Source organism: Neophocaena asiaeorientalis, unplaced genomic scaffold (assembly GCF_003031525.2).
Source record: "Neophocaena asiaeorientalis asiaeorientalis breed wild unplaced genomic scaffold, Neophocaena_asiaeorientalis_V1.1 scaffold171, whole genome shotgun sequence".
In the NCBI taxonomy this organism is placed as follows: Eukaryota; Metazoa; Chordata; class Mammalia; order Artiodactyla; family Phocoenidae; genus Neophocaena; species Neophocaena asiaeorientalis.
In genome coordinates this window covers 11,666,387-11,682,884 of record NW_020174013.1, presented here as the reverse complement: position 1 = coordinate 11,682,884, position 16,498 = coordinate 11,666,387, and positions in this window count along the sequence as shown.

Genomic DNA, 16,498 nt, shown 5'->3' with positions numbered 1-16,498 from the left:
CAAAAATAAAAATAAATAAATAAATTTATTTTAAAAAAGCAAACAAAACAAAAAACAGGTAAGAAGAATCGTATCCGATTTCTCAAAAACAGAAGAAATTAGAAGATGATAAAGCAATGACTACAAAATTCTGAGGAAAAATCATCTCTAGCCAAGAATTCTAGGCCAGCCAAACTATGAATCAAGTGAGGAGGTCAAAAAGATATTTCCAGACACGGAGGATCTTAAAAAAAAGAAACCCAAAAATGTATTCTTTCTTAGAAAGCTTCAGGAAGATGTGTTGCAGCCAGACGACAGGGGATCCAGGAACAGAGACTCCAGCACAGGAAGGAGGCCAAAAGGATCCCAGGATAGCATCGAAGACAGCAAAGTGTGAAGCAATCAGAGATAACAACCAGTCCACATGGGGGAGTTGTATGGAAGGCTCCAGGAGAGATGGCTTCTAGAGGAAAAAGGAATTATTGGATTACTTCATGTGTTTAAATGGAACAAAAAGAGCTTTACAGCTCCAGTGGAATGTATGGGAATGAATTACTGATAGACACATAGAAAACTAAGCAAATGAAAAAGCAAGTCAATTAACAATGACAAGAAAAGAAGTTGCAAAAGAAATGAAATTATAGAGCACTATATGACAGCTGTGAGTGATACTGACAAAGTCATGATGAACAAAAATAGTGAGAGAGCTGAATTGAGATGGAAGAAGAGACATTAGGGAAGTGTGTAAAAGGAGTGATTTAAGAAAGCAAAATCCTCATCTTTTTATTTTAGGTATTTAGTTGAATGGCAAAGGAAAAGAGCTAAGAGGTGAAAGTGGTTCCCTGTAAGAGGCAGAATAAGGATGAGCAGGCAGGAGGCAAAGAACTATTGCTTTTGCTTAAGCTAAATTAATGAAGATACTTTTGGCTACCAGTAGCAGGAAACTAAACTAACAGTGGCTTATCACATAAGGACATTTGTTGTTTACTTTAAAATATATATGCAGAAGTAGATGGCCCCAGGGTTGATTTGGAAGCTCAGTGACATGACCGGGGGCTCATTTCTCTCCAACCTTCTGTTGCACAATCCTCATCTTTGTCCACTCAGAATCACAGAACGGCTGCCACAGCTCCAAACATCATGTTTTCACAGATAGGACACGGAGAAGTGAGCAGCCAATGACCGAGGGAGAGTTGTCCTCATGTAACAGTTAGGGTTAACTTGGTAATGAGAACAGAGATTCAAAGAAAGAGTGACTAGAACAGACAGAACACTGATACATGTAAGAGTTTAGAGGTAGGTAGTCCAGGGCTGCTATGGAGGGTCTGCTCATTATCTCCTCAGAGAACAAGCCTCCTTCCCTCTTGTTGCTCCACCAGACACGGCTTCCATTCCCAAGGCCACGTCGTGGTTCCAGATGTTACTCTCAGCCATCATGTCGACATTTCAGCCAGCAGGGAGGAGGAATAAAAGGGCAGCACAGGAGAGCTTTCTTTTAGGGAAATTTCCTGAAAGCTGCTACAAAACACTTCTGCTTTAGCCCGTTGGCCAGGATGTAGTCCTAAAGTCACAAGTAGCCACCAGGAAGGCTGGAGAATGTAGTATTTATTCTTGGTAGCCATAGGCACAGAAATAAACAATTAGAGGTTCTAAAAAGGGAAGAACAAAAGAGCAACTGCCTTGCAGTTTCTACCACAATTAAAAAGGGAAAATCTTTCCTGAAAGAGACCTGGCAGAGTCCCTCTTACATCTCATTGGCCAGAACTGGGTCACATGGCCACCCTCAGCTGAGAGAGGCTAGTGAAGGGAAGGTCTGGGTTTTCATGTTCTATGATGGGAAGTGAGCAAAGGAGAAAGGGGTATAACCAACTAACAGAGTCTCCTAAATCTTGTAGTGCAATCTGACCTTAAAAAGCTACAAACACATATTACTCTTTTTTTTTTTCTTTTTTTTTTTTTGCGTTATGCGGGCCTCTCACTGTTGTGGCCTCTCCCGTTGTGGAGCACAGGCTCCAGACGCGCAAGTTCAGCAGCCACAGCTCACGGGCCCAGCCGCTCCGCGGCATGTGGGATCTTCCCGGACCGGGGCACGAACCCGTGTCCCCTGCATTGGCAGGCGGACTCTCAACCACTGTGCCACCAGGGAAGCCCTATTACTCTTATTTTTAATGTATATCAATAATATATAAATACATTTAAGTTTCTATGAGAAGATTATGGGAAAAGTTATTAAGAACAGCTGCCACCTCCCTCCACCTTCTTAGTCAAAAAACACAAAGAGGGAAAAAGTTACAAGGTCAAAATACATACACATAAATGGTAGCAAAGGCTGCTCAAATAGTCTATTTCATTCTTTTCCAGGTTGACTTTTGTCATTCATTCAACATTTATTGACGATACCTGCTGTGTACAAAAGGACTGTGGACATGACTGAGTCTTGGCCTTCAAAAGGTCACAGCTTAGAAGGAAAGAGAGAGATGGAAACCATCTTTTACAATACGAACTGATAAGCCCTGTGATGGAAGAATGCACTGGGTGATACCTCAGCAACCCAAAGCAGGGCCGTCTCAGCCCAGGGACACTCTCCTATAGAGGTGATTTTTGAGATGTGGTTTGAAAGATAGGCAGAAATTTGCCAGGTGAAGAAAGAGGCATGGAAAGTAATCTAGCCCACAGATGAGTGAGGACCAAGGCATGGGTCATATTACAGCTTGGAAAAATAAGCCACATTCTTATCTTGACTATCACAGATATATGAAAGGCTGTGCACATAGTGGGCACTCAATAAACACCTGGTGGATTGAATCATGATGAGGAGGAACTCTCTTAATTTATGCCAATTTACCAATATTCTAGACAAGGGGTTGGCAAACTATGGCCCTCAGGCCAAATCCCACCCCCTGCCTGTTTTGTAGATAAAGTTTTATTAAAACATTACTACACCATTTCATTTACACATTGTCTATGGCTGCTTTTATGCTACAATGGCAGAGCTGAGTTCACAGAGATGGAAACTGTGTGATCTGCAAAGCCAAAAGCATTTACCATGTGGCCCTTTATAGAAAATATACAACACTCTGAGCTCAAAGCTAGTAAGTAATAAGTAATACGCTATTTCCTCCCACCAGTTGAGTTTTATACTTTCCAAGAGTAAATTGTTCCCAAATGTGTTTCGGCATTTGTTAATGTAAGTTTTGAACGTGTAACTTTTAAATGTAACATTTATGTGTTAATTTTAAGTATCTAATTTAATGAAATATTGTATATACGGATAAAATATGAATCTCGAAAGGAAGAGTTGTTTCTATAAAAACTAAAGTGGGATGCTTAAAAAAAATCTCAATCATCACATGCTAATAAAAACTGTTACTGAGCTAGATGGCAGTGAGACAACTACAAAAGATTGGGGGTGGGTAGGTATCGTAAAATTTTAAGATTCTACTTTGTAAGTGAATATAACTTTTCACTCCATTTTTTAAAAAAACCTAAAATTAGAAATCAGAGCTGATGCACTGGGGGGACTGGTTTATACAAGAAAGGCAACACAGAATTCTAATCAGCAACATGTCCTCTAAGAGGAGTCTTGGCCCTACATCCACAGACTGGTACTCACCTAAAAGTTGAGGTTAAAATAAGAACAACTATTTTAAGTAAGTGAGTGAGTAAGTAAGTAAATAAGTAGATAAATAAGTAAATATTAGTGTATATTTTCATCTTTTTTTATATATAATTCCCTAACTTTTGACTGTGAGGCGAGAAAAGAATGAAGTAACTATAAGGTTTGTTTGGGCAAACAAAGACACAAGATTACAACGTCTTAAGTTTGATGAGGCCAACCTAGCTCTGCTAAACTCACCCCTCACTCAATCACTACCTTGGTGCTCCAGCCTATGGGCACCCATTTCAAAGCCCAGGGCTGGTCCCAGGAAGGTTAGGCAACCAGCACTCAGACCTCACTCTCCTGGCTCTGGATCAGGAAGAAAGGACAAGACAAGCCCACACCATCCCAAGTAAGAGCAAAGATTAATTTAAAAGTTAGCCTGAAAATGCCACCTCATTAAATCCCCAAACTGTGACATCTAAGGTCTGACAAGCCAGCCTAGGAATAAAATGAATGAAATAAGACAGTCCCTCTCACCCGCCAGTGGCACCAATTCAAAGTTCAGAAAGCCTTTAATTTGCTCTCTCTGCCCATCACCTCGGAGAACCCGAGATCTACCTTCAATCTGAAGCTTCAAACTCCTGCTTCCTCGGGACCCTAAAAATAATTGTTCCTTGAGGTGCATTAACTCTTTACAACAGATAGCCAGTTACATTTAATTAGTTTAAAACAGCTGGCTATTTCCTTGAGATCCTTGATTAAACATCATTTTTCCAGAGAAGAATCTATTTGTTTTGTAACTAGACAATTAGCCTGTTTGCCCCCAGAGATGATCCCTTCCAGGAAAAGGGCTTCCTTGTTCAAAAGTGGGTAAGGAAGGCTGAATGGGTGCCCCAGGCATCCTGGGCCCTACAGGAGCCCCCTGAAGGAGGCCTGTGTTCTTCAAGGTCATTCCAGGCTCTTGGCTTCTCCACCACTACCCATTACAGAGCTATGCAGGCAGGAGACACCCCCCAAAAAAAACACATTGAAGATGAGGAGCAAGACAATGATGAAAAAACCAGGGCCCAAGCTCCACAGACACCCGCCCTTCAACCAAGTAAGATTCCAAATGCAGCACTGCCCTTCCCCTCTCAGAGCCTCCACCGGCATTGTTTGCCCACCTCCACTCCGACAATTTCAGGTGCAGCGAGGTCTCCCCTCTTCTTCAGTGTCTTTCCCCAATACTAGGTAGGTCCTTCCAACATTGTGCTCTGCCCACTTCTGTGTCTACCAAGAGGTATAAAGAGCATCTGTGGGCTTCCCTGGTGGCGCAGTGGTTGAGAGTCCGCCTGCCGATGCAGGGGACACGGGTTCGTGCCCCGGTCCGGGAAGATCCCACATGCCATGGAGCGGCTGGGCCCGTGAGCCGTGGCCGCTGAGCCGGCGCATCCGGAGCCTGTGCTCCACAACGGGAGAGGCCACAACAGTGAGAGGTCCGTGTACCGCAAAAAAAAAAAACAAAAACAAACAACAACAAAGAAAACAAGTTAAATCTAATGTGGGTCTGCTCCTCCTCCTTCCCCTGCCAGACTGGCAGGAAATTATCTTATTCAGTCCTATAAATCTCTACCCACATCTACTCCTCTAGGGTCTTATCAAAGTCCCAGGGCATTTAGGACAGAATATTTGGGAAAAGGCTTCTGGTTGTTGGTGTGTACTGGTCACCACTAATAGACTCATTGCCCAACTACACTTGGCCCTTGGAGTTAGTGGTCAGGTAGTTCCACACTTTCTCTGCTAAGCCTCAGCTTGGCCCTCACTGGGACGTTTGCTGAGGCTGGAGCCCAACATCCAGCACCCTGGGCCCAGCTTCCCTTCTGCAGTCTGGTAAGCTCCCAGTCGGGCCCTCACACACCTTCATCACTTCCCAGGCTTCTGGGATTCTCCTTTCTCTTGCCACTTCCACTCTCCTCTCCACAGGCCCTCCACGCCCAAACAGACACACACACATACTCTTAGCATAATTTCACAGTTTCAGGTTTTAAAAAAAAAACCCAGAAAATAGATTATCTTCTAGAAACTACTACGAAAAGGAAACACAATGGCCTTCTCCAAGTTCAGAAAAATATACAAATAGTTCTCGTTCCTTCTAATGCTTCAATTGCCTCAAAAACAAAATATAAATTAATGCTTCAATAAATAATTCCACTACGATTTTCCCCCAAATATTTAAGAAAACATTCATACCCCAAGACGGACTGCCATGCTTACCCTAGGGATCTGAATACCTTATAGTAAACTGTAGCAAACCATCACCTACTGCTCCCTCCCTGTGACCCACACACAGCCCGCTATAAAGCAGCTCTGTGATGGGGCAACGTGATGTTTTCTAGTCGGAACTGACTTTTTCCTAACTCCCTCCTCACCCTGTTACAGAACAGCCCAAGCAACCAGCCATGAGACAGGCATCATGCAGGCATAACTGAAATGAGCTTGTTGCTTCTGTGTATGATTTCAGTGGAACCGAGGAGCTCTTTATTGACCCAAAATATCTTCTGAGGGTTCTGCAGCAGTGACTGAATTGGGTTGAAAGCGTTGTTACTCCAAAGTTGAATTACCCATTGACCTGTTTTTAGCCAGGAGCACCTTCTGACAGTTTAGCTTATCAGTTCTTTTCTAACAGGCAGCTTACTGAAAAAAGTGTTTGGGTTCATATGTGAGTGAAAGAATAAGAAGAAAGAGATTCTGAACAGCAGCAGTGAAGGCATCTTGAATGTAAAGCCCAAGGCGGCCAGTGAGAGAGAAAGGAATAGAAAAACGCCTCCCTTTACTGCAAATGTGACATGACCACCGGGGTTATGACAATATGTACTATTATGGTTATTCTATGAAGACCAGAAAAGATGAAGGCCACTCCTAGAGCCAGATAGGGTCTCGTGAAGGGTTAGTGTCCAATTCTAGGAGTACAGGCTAGTCCTTGAAGAAGAAAAACCAAGAGCTGAAAGGTCTAGACATCAAGGTCCAGATGCCTGGACCGGCATCACTAGGTAATGTGTATAAAGATGGTTTCCTCCCTGTGAGGGGAGACCAGGGGCTGGGAAGAAAAGATATCAGGCTGGGTCTCCAAGAATGGGATAGCAACAGCCTGAACTCAAGAGAAATATATTGTCTAGATTGGCAGTGCTCTCTCTATGGTAGAAAGACTCTCAGCTTGACGCTCAACTTGTGGTTGAGATCAAGTCAGTTGGGCAACTGCCTGGAGTGCCCCTCTAGAAGGGGCTACATCGCCACTGGAAATGCAGCAAAGAGGAGGTTGTATTTACTAAAGCTCTTCTCAAGGAAAAAGCATACTGATTAACAAATCACTTGGGAGGATGTGGAGAGATCCCTGAGGTCAGGTCTTCCATGCATGATGAAACCAGTCAATTGTTAAGCTTCTGGTTTGCTAGATGGGATATGAAAATTTGACTTAGTGGTTAAATTATTCAGGGATCATCAGTGTAAGGCTAAGCTCTACTACCGGAAGTCTTTCTGCTTCCCAAACACAAAAGGATATCAGATTAAAGGAGCACAGTGCTACTATCCTTCTTGTGGGGTTAGGTCTACTCTAGCTCTACTCACGAGAAGACCTACTTGAATGTCTGTCTACTCTTGGCTTGACCACTGAGAAACAAGGGAAAGTATACTTGTAACTCACTTGGGACAGAGGGCTAAGGGGCAGCATTCTCCTGGGGCCAGTTGTGTCGGTCTCATTTAAGAAACCTCAAAAGGAAGATGAATTTATGTACAGGCCAACACTCTCGTCGCTTCCTCCCTCCCCCAGGAGATTCTCCTCTACTTACAGCCAATCTCCGAAGAACTGGAGTTTGTCTGTTTGCTAGTAATTGAAAGGTAGTATTTCCTTGTGGGGAGCACTGGCCATCCCTGATGAGAGAAGTCACAAGAGGAGAGAGAGACCTTTGAAAATAAAGTTCATCTTGTTCCCAGATTTTCAGAGGACCTGCCTGGACATGGACTTACTGGTTAGAAAGTGCTCTCATAACAAGAATTCTTAAAAATAATAGAAGTCTAATATTCTGGGCTTTCCTGGTGGCGCAGTGGTTGGGAGTTCGCCTGCCAATGCATGGGACATGGGTTCGAGCCCTGGTCCGGGAAGATCCCACATGCCGCAGAGTGGCTAAGCCCAGGCACCACAACTACTGAGCCTGTGCTCTAGAGCCCACGAGCCACAACTACTGAAGCCCGTGTGCCTAGAGCTCATGCTCCGCAACAAGAGAAGCCACCGCAATGAGAAGCCCGCGCACTGCAACAAAGAGTGGCCCCCACTCGCCGCAACTAGAGAAAGCCCATGCAGCAACAAAGACCCAACGCAGCCAAAAATAAAAAATTTAAAAAATAATTTAAAAAAAGAATGTTATTGCCCTTTAAAAAAAGTCTAATATTCTATGTATTGTACATATGTATACAATATATGTATAACTGAATCACTTTGCTGTACACCTGAAACTAACACATTGTAAATCAACTATACTTCAATAAAAAAAATTTTTTAAAGAATTCTTAAAAATAATAAAAGTCTAATATTCCAGCTAGTCTTCTCTCCTCTTAACAGGTGAGTTTACCTCTGCAGCAGCAATACAAGCAGAAAGAAAATTAAAGACTGGCTCACGGTCTCTGCTTTTCCTCACCAAATACATTGCACTTCCACTTTCTGCTTCCTCCGCTGGCCCTACCATCAAAAGGCACCAGATCTGAGATGCCCAGAGAGCTCTTCTCCTTTTGTCCCCAACACAGACAGTCCCCAAATAAGATTCCCAGGACACAACAGTGTACTTGAGCTTCCAAAGTAGCCTGAGCTCATACAAATTTTTCATTCTTTGGTGCCACCTCTCCTAATCCTAACCTTATCCCTAGGCTAGAAATTATAGCACCATTAGAGCTTAAAGGATCTTTAAAGAACATCTAACTCACCTTCATCTTTTTTGCAGTACACGGGCCTCTCACTGTTGTGGCCTCTTCTGTTGCGGAGCACAGGCTCCGGACGCGCGGGCTCAGCGGCCATGGCTCACGGGCCCAGCCGCTCCGCGGCATGTGGGATCTTCCCGGACTGGGGCACGAACCCGTGTCCCCTGCATTGGCAGGCGGACTCTCAACCACTGCGCCACCAGGGAAGCCCCTTCTTTTTATACATAAAAAAGTCAAGTCTACAAAGGAGCAGTGATTTGTCCAAGATTCCACAGCTGTTTGCAGCAAAACACAGACCAGTTCTGTGTAGTCAACTTACAAGAGTAACTGCTGCCTAAAGCCTGGTTTCCATCTGTCCTTAGCCTGATTTCACTCAGCCTCAATTTAGTTAGCTGTGTCCTCCAGCTACCTTGTCTGAAGAACTTTCTCAAGGTCACACTCTACAGGACCACCTCAAAATTCTGCTGAAGAGGGCCAGGGTGATTCGTGAATCACTCACTAACTTCCTTAATTCAAGGTTGCTAAGGGGCTCTCAAGTAACATCCTCTTACACAACTAGCAAAATTAGTTCTCCTTTTAGAGGTTAGCTCAAAGGGGAATAACTGCTCCTTCTCCAACATGAGGTCATCACTGAAAGGCAGCATTTGGATGAGTGTCGTGGAAGTCTGCCTGGGGAGGAGACATCCACAGAGCTAGTTCTCAGGTCTCTGAATCTACAGCTTGACCTCAAATGAGGTATGAAATCCCACCCTTCATGTTTGATCTGGAGGTTTAAGACTTTTGTCCCTGTGAAAATGCAAATATCCCTGTCAACTGTGCCATCAAGATGTCAACAAATGAAGAATCAGAGTGTACGGGTGGTGGGGAGGGAAAGGAGAGCAAAGAGCTAAGAGGCCTGTTTTGGGGAAGGTAAGGATGAGAAGAATAAAAGGGGCGGAGGAGTTTCTCCAAAAGCTGACGGGGCAGAAGACAAAGCAGGGAACTCCAGGAAAGAAGCTTGCCCCACTCATCCCTCAGCACCCTCCATATCTCTTTTAATGAGCAGTTTGCCCTCTCTCCTTGGTCGTTCACAGTTACCTTGAGAGGCTGATCCTGTGGTGCCCATGGCAGCTCCGTTTGCAGAAAAGAGAAGCCCAATTAGCTCCAAGGAGAAATTATTTCACAATCACCCCCACCTTCACCCACTCAGGACGCCCACATCTCTGACCCTAAATACCTAAAGGGTGTGGGCTACTTCCCTCTCCTAGAAAAATAAGGGCACTCTTTCAAAACTTCTAAGCTTTAAGATGCAACAGAGGAAACACAGAAGAAAAATACCTTCCTGTCTTCCCCCCAACTTTTAGGATAAATAGGATTTATAAAAAAAACTTTTTTTTCCGTCACGTGCACTTCATTGTTTGACATAAATATTTTTGCCTTCCTTTTTCTTCTTCCGGTTATCCCTTCATTTTTCTGTTTCTCGATAGACTACTACAATGAGTGAGACAAACTGCACGGTCTGAGGATACATTCCTTATAAGACTGCTGTCATTTCAGACACCAGTCACAAGTTTGGAGCCCCAAGGCCACTCTCACTTCACACCAGCTGACTAAGAGTTCAAGGATTTCCACAACCACTCTCAGGTTTGATAACCTGCTCGAATGACTCACAGAACTCAGGAAGGTGCTATACTTATGATTATGGTTTTATTATATTAAATGGACGTAAATTAGAACCAGCTAAAGGAAGAGAATTGTGAGGTCTGGGAAGGTTCCAAACACAAAGCTTCTGTCATCCTCGGATGGGTTACCCTCCCTCCCAGCATTGATATGTGGCAATTCGCACAGAGTAATGCCAACCAGGGAAGCTCACCCAAGCTTCAGTATCCAGAGTTTTTAACTAAGGTTTCATTATGTAGACACAATTGATTGAATCATTGCCCTCTTGATTGAACTCAACTTCCAGCCCCGCTCCCCTCCCTGGACGTCAAGCTGAAACTACCTGCCTCAAACCCCAACCCTCTAATCATATGCTTGGTCTTTTGGTGTGGCCAAAAGACCACCCTGAGTCATCCTGTTAGCACAAACTACCTGGTGGCCCATCATGAGTCACCTCCTTAGCGTAAACTATGGTCAGGTGTGCTCCGAGGGGCCCCCTTGAATAGCAAAGACTCCCCTATCATTCTGGAGATTCCAAGGGTTTAGAGGTTTTACCTCCCAGGAGCAGGGACAAACACCAGACTTCTCTTTGGGTAAGTTTAATTCTTCACTATATAATTACAAAAAAAAAAAAAAGTATCTGGCACGTGTTAAAAACGTACAAGTCACTGACAGGAGATGGGAAGTTCAACACAGTTGAACACATAGCACAGTTTAGGATTTTGAAAAATGTCAAACATCCATTGACAAGCGGATGGTTGGATTGCTTAAGTAGTGCTTTGGGAGGGGAAGTGATCTGCTTTAGCTGACTGTACACTGGCCTATCTTTTTTGAAAGACAGCCAAACCTAATCATTCAGCATGGGCCTCCTAGATAGGTCGGGAGCGATGACAGTGGTAGAAGTATGTGCTATTACCTTGAAAGCACATAGCGGGTCTCAGTTAAAAACTGATAAATCTCTCCTAAAATATTCAAGGATTTTCTCCTTTCTTCTGGCAAAAAAAAAAAAAAGGAAATTACAAAAAAAAAAAAAAGGAAATTACAAAAAAAAAAAAAAGGAAATTACAAAAAAAAAAAAAATAGTAGTGAAGTATAAAAAAATCAAATCATGTGCCCTTGAGTTGATACTAAGGAGAGATTCAAAACGTGCTCTGCCAGGTCTTGGAAACTGCAAGTTCCCAGCCTTGCCCTGTGCTGGGGGCCGTCCATCACAACCTCTCCTCCACTGTCCTTTCCCTGTCTGATGATCTCACAGAAGGCTATGAAAATTCTTGTCATGACAGATGCTCAAATTAGACTTAGAACGCTTTTGTGAGCAACTACAGCAGCACTTAGGAGCACTGCTCCAGCAATTTCAAAGAGCATATTCTTTCTTATTTGTGTGTTTTTAAAGAAGAGTAATGATCCCCAGCCCTGCCTTCCTAGACACAATTCCCTTCCTTGGATTTTGCAAAATTTCAATTCAACTAGAGGTATATGATGTCCCTAGCACTCTGCAAAGGTGAATAGGGAAACCCATAGGAAGAGAAAATATGGTCCCCACCCTCAAGGAGTTTCTAATCCAGTTCAAAGAAATAATACTAACATATATAAATCCTGTATCAAAAAAGTAGATGACATAATGAATAGCTTAGGAATCCAAGATGCAGAAACGTTAGTGCTCAACTGAATCTAGAGAAAGGCCTCTGAAAGGATGTGAGATTTAAGTTAGGCTTTGAAAAACGATAGGAATCTTAGCCCATCAGGGTGTGTTGTGGGCAGACAGTCTAGAAAGACAGCTAGGACAAGGAAGGGTGTAGACATAGGAAAGAGGAAATTGTTTGATTATTTGGGAAGGTTTTTTGGGGTGTTAGAGAAGTATAAAGCATTGTCCCTGCCCTTGGAGACATCAAAGTCTTTTTTTTTTTTAATATTCAGATTAGAGATAGAGAAAAAGGATTTCTAACTAGTTGTCTTATTATTTAAATGGACCTTCAAGTGTTTATGTGGCAGAAAAAGAATGAGCAAATATTTGATAGGGATTTGAATAGGACTATATCCTGTCATTCTATCATGAAGGAAAATTACTTTTTAGAGAAACTATATTCCTTAATTATGTGTTAGCTCAGAAGATACTTTTCTGACCCCAAGTTCCTGCTGTGAAATACAACACTGGGTTAAATTCCAACACATAAACAGGTATTCACAAGACAAATGACATCACAGGAAAAACCACTTACAAGGAGAATTCTGATTTAACAAATGTCCTTCAAAGTTCCGGTCACACTGGGTACAGGCCAACAACTTAAACTAACATTGTTTTGATGCCACAAGTCTGAGATGGCCAGAGAATACAAAGGTGGCAGGACTGGAATCCATAGTAAAATATAAAATTATATGATGGCCTCAACATAACCATATATATTTCAGTAGGAATAAACCCAAATTTTAAGTATAAGATGTAGAAGATATGGCTTAATAACTAAAGGTAAAAACTAGGAGTCCCAAATACAATGCAGCTACCCCCAAAGAGATCAAAAGCAAGCTCAGGCTATGTTAACAGCAAGTCAGTGTCTAGAGGCGGGGAGGGGAGTGTCCGATCCAGTCTACACAGGTAGCATTTCCCAGCATCACCACACACTTTAAATAGGGGTACAGAGATCCAGGGGTGAGTATAAGAACAATCCATGAAACTCAGCCTGAGAAGTATCAGCCCAGGGAAAAGAGGGATGTAATTGTTGACTTCAGAGATCTGAAGGGTTGCACCAAGCAAAGGCATTAGATTGTGCAGTTCCCAAACTTTCCAAACCAAAAACCAGGACACATTCCATGACGGAGAGTCTTTGTGTCACTTTCAAGTGTGAGAAACAACCTAGGGCATGTGGTTTGAATACCGAAAGCTGAAAATTTCCAGGACCTTGAGATGTTTTATAAAGGCAGTAAATATTTGAAATCAGATATTGTGTTCTAGAAAATCTGGGGCTTGTGATTACATAATATAATTACAGTGAAGGAGTCCAAATTGTAGGATGATAAATTCTAGCTCAGTACAAGGGAAAAGATGTTACGGAAAAACCCGAACGAACTTTTTGGCCAACCCCGATATTTTAACAGAAAGAGTTATCCAAAGACCAAATATTCTAAATACCTCAGGAAGAAGAGACTTTTGTATTAAAAATTTATTGTGAACCTGTTGTATAAAAGCCATTACCCTACCCTTAAGTCATTCAAGATCTAGAGTGGAAGCCAAGCAAGGGAATAGGCAACTACAATACCCAGAGTGAAAAGTTGTATGATAGAGATAAGAAAAATGTAGGATGAAAGCCTGAGGAGTGGAGAGTAGGGGCAGCAACATTTGAGTTTAATCTCATAGTTTGGTTGAGGAATGGAAAATCTTAGATTGTGATCACCCAGAAATCAGAGATACAAGTGGAGAGGGCATTGCCACAGTGCAGGAAAGATATGGCAACAGCCAGAGCTAGGGCAGAAGTGATGGGGAAAAAGAGTAGTGGATAACTTTAATATTCATCAAAGAAGTAGAATAAATAGGACTTGGACTGGTGGATGAGGAAAAAGAGTGTCAATGAGAGCTGGATTTCCTTGAAATTTGGTAGCAGCATTCCCCAAGACAGAGAATAGAGAGCAAGCAGTTTTGCTGAAGATGAATTCAGTCCTGAACTGGCTGAATTTGAGACTAGATATAAAAAACCACATTCAGACATCAAGCAAGCAGCTAGATATGTGGGTCTAGAGTTCAAATCAAGAAAAGAGCTGGAAAAGAAAGTTGAGAATATCTTGTCTTAGTCAGTTTGGGCTGTTCTAATAGACTAAGTGGTTTAAACAACAAATATTTATTTCTCACAGTTCTGGATTTCCAAGATCAAGGTTCCAGCAGATTCAGTGTCTGATGAGGGCCCACTTACTGGTTTACAGATGGCTGTCTTCTTGTTATGTCTTGACATGGCCTTTCCTTGGTGCACCATGTAAAGAGAGAGAGTTCTCATGTCTCTTCCTCCTTTTAAAAGGGCATTAATCCCAGCACGAGGGCCCACTTTCTGACCTAATTTAACCCTATTACCTCCCCAAATCCCCACGTCTAAATGCCATCATATTGGGGCATAGGATTTAAACATATGAATTTAGGAGAAAATATTCAGCCCATAGTATAACTCATAGAAAGTAAATCAAAAAGACAAATAAATGAAAACTAAGAGATCTAAGAGGTCCAACATCCCAAACAAGGAGTTCCAAATAGAGTAAACAGAGAAAATACAAGGGAGGAAATACTCAAAGAAAAAAATACAAGAATATATAATATGCGTTATATAAGGAAACGAGTTTCCAGATTGAAAAGCACAAAGGCCCAATATAATGCTGAAAAAGGTTCACGTCAAGGACATAACTGTGAAACTTCAGAATCCAAAGGATAGAGAAAAGATTCTAACAAGAAAAGAACAAATGACATGAAGAACTGGGAATGGCATCAGACTTCTCAACAGCAACGTTGTAAATTAGAAGATAGTGAGGTATGTCTTCAACATAATCATTAAAAATAATGTTGAACTTACAGCTCTATATCCAGCCAACCTAGGAATTGAAAATAAAGATAGGAGATGTTCCCTTATATGCAAGGTCTTAAACATATACCTCCTAAGCTTGCTTTCTCAAAAAACTTCTAGAGGATAAGTTCCTGAAAACCAAAAAAGTTACTACATAACGAGAAAGAGGAAGATGTGGGAGCCATGTAACTGGGGTCTCAGGGCAAGAGAGGCAAACAGAATCCCCGGTATGATAGGAAAGTCCCATCACAGCAGCTGAGCAGCCATTTTAGAGGCAACTAGTCCAGATTAAAGCAGAAGGGTAAAAGCTGCTGAGAGGGAGGTTTCAAGGAGAAAATAAAACTGACAGATCTCCTGACAGGTTTATGGCGGGGAAAACTGGATTGAGAGTCACCTTAAAAAACTATTGGAGGAGGGGCTTCCCTGGTGGCGCAGTGGTTGAGAGTCCGCCTGCCGATGCAGGGGACGCGGGTTCGTGCCCCGGTCCGGGAAGATCCCACATGCCGTGGTGCGGCTGGGCCCGTGAGCCATGCCGCTGAGCCTGCGTGTCCGGAGCCTGCGCTCCACAACGGGAGAGGGCACAACAGTGAGAGGCCCTCGTACAGAAAAAAAAAAAAAACCTGCAATTTTATTTGCTTATGAGTTTGTAGATTAGCAATTTGGACCAGGCCCAAAGGTCAGTTCCTCACTCATATGACTGCTGTTACCTGGAGACTCAACTAAGACAGTGTCTAGGATGGCCTCACAATCATGTCTGGGGACTGGTACAGGCTCTCTTCTGATGGTAGGTCTAGGGGCCTCAGCTAGGACATCTGTCTGTGTTTCTTGTGGTCTATCACCCTCCAGTAGGTCAGATCAGACTCATGTACTTAAGAGCCTCAGGGCAGTGTTCTCAGAGGGTGAGAGCAAAGGTGCCTCCTCTTGAGGCCTAGGTCTAAAAGTCCCACAGCATTACTGCCAGTACAACTATTGGTCAAAACAATTCACATGGCCATCCCAGATTCAAAGGGTTGGGAAACAGATCCTACCTCTTGATAGGAAGAGCTTCAAAGGCACACTGCAGGTATGCATACAAGATGAGAGAATTTGTTGCAGCAGTGTTTTCAAACACTTTTCTACAATGGCATGTAAGAATTAAGTCTTTATCTTCTGTAGTGGGAAAACAATATAATGTCTACTGTGGAAAAATCAGCAAATCAGCATGTAATTTAGAAATATGGTAAACAGAACAAACAGCTGAAGAGTTTAAAGGGGTTGGTTTTGAAGAAGGGATCAGGGATAGAGAAAGGCAGGACAGGCAACTGCTCTTCTTATTATAAGATATACTGTTTGACTTTTAAAACTGTGTATATGTGACTACTTAAAAAGCAAACAAAAGTAAAAAGTTTGGCTATACCAGCAATTCCACGTCTAGATATATACCAAAAGAATTGAGAACAGGGTCTCAAACAGATACGGCAATGTTCAGAGCAGCATTATTCACAATATCCGAAGGTGGAAACAACTCAAATGTCCATCAACAGATGAGTGGATAAAGAAAATATGATACATGCATCCAATGGAATATTACTCATCCTTAAAAAGGAATGAAATTCTGACACATGCTACAACATGCGTTAACTTTGAAGACATTATGCTAAGTAAAATAGCTAGATATAAAAGGAAAAATATTACTTGATTCTACTTAGGAGGTACCTAGAGACAAAAAGTAGAATAACAGTTACCAGGAGCTGGGGTAGGGGTGAGAATAGTGAGTTACTGTCTAATGAGTACAGAGTTTCAGTTTGGGAAGACA